This window comes from Poecilia formosa, unplaced genomic scaffold (genome assembly GCF_000485575.1).
Source record: "Poecilia formosa unplaced genomic scaffold, Poecilia_formosa-5.1.2 Scaffold20, whole genome shotgun sequence".
Lineage (NCBI taxonomy): Eukaryota > Metazoa > Chordata > Actinopteri > Cyprinodontiformes > Poeciliidae > Poecilia > Poecilia formosa.
Genome location: NW_006799959.1, coordinates 525,737 through 527,035, shown reverse-complemented (window position 1 = coordinate 527,035; position 1,299 = coordinate 525,737).

Below are 1,299 nucleotides of genomic sequence, written 5' to 3'. Positions count from 1 at the left end.
CGTCATCAGCGAATTCACACTGGAGAAAAACCTTACAGCTGCGATTGTTGTGAGAAGAGATTCAAAAATTCCTCAACGCTGAAACGTCATCAGCGAACCCACACTGGAGAAAAACCTTACAGCTGCGATCGTTGTGAGAAGAGATTCAAAAATTCCTCAACGCTGAAACGTCATCAGCGAACCCACACTGGAGAAAAGCCTGATCCACATAAGACAGCAGCAACATCTGGAATATGAGGGAACTTCTTTCTCTCCTCCTGTCTTCTGTCACTACGGTGACAACAGTCGGTGCTGTCTGTAACATTTATATCAATAATAATAACAAGCATGCAAATAAATTGTCTTGTCATCCTTTTTTTTTTAGCAAAAACAAAGATGCTGTCAGGATCTGGGGTTGTTTGAGTTTGGTTATGGAATTTTGTCATTTTTGGTGTTCCTTAATTGTTCTATTTTTCATTGTTTTCCACTTCTGTTCTTCTGTAGAGTAATTAAGTAAAGTTTATTTATAAAGTGCTTTTCACAGACATAAAATCACAAATCACAATAGAAATCAGCCTTAAAACCATAGAAAACATAAAACCAACATAAGTAACAAATGGGTTACAAATTTAAACATACCCTTCAAAATTTTGGAAGAAATATAACCTGACTGGAATATGGATGAATATGTTTTGTTTATATATATTTTTTTCAATATTATTTGATTTCTTCATATATCTGGTTAGCCAGGGAAGAAAATACATGAATGCATATTTTCATATAAATGTATATATTATGTGAATGTAGTATAATTGCTTTTTATAAAGTGGGCCTTCTTCATTAATCTATATATAACTACAAAAATTACACACATTTGATTATAAAAATGTGATCTTTTTTGTAATGATCACCCCATTCTAATATACACACATATAAAAACAGCAAAAGAAAAAAATATAGACATTCATGTTTTACAATATTTTTGTCCTTTTTTGTATATTATTGGTAGGTAGGTACCTAAAAATATATTGAAATTGTGAAACTAGAAATAAACAATAAAATACAACAGAATACTAATAATTTTTATATAAATGTACCATAGCTGTCCTAAATCTCCAGATCTCCAGGAAACATCACTGGCTCAAAAGCAATTCACTTTTTCATTGATAACTAAATGTTTTATATAAAAATAATTGGTTTATAACATTTTTATTTGCATTTTATGTTTTTTTTTTACTAGTTTCACAATTTGAAATAGAAAATACAAATTGTTTTTATTCAAACTTCAGCAGTTTTCTAGTTGTTCTCCTGAGGCAGTGA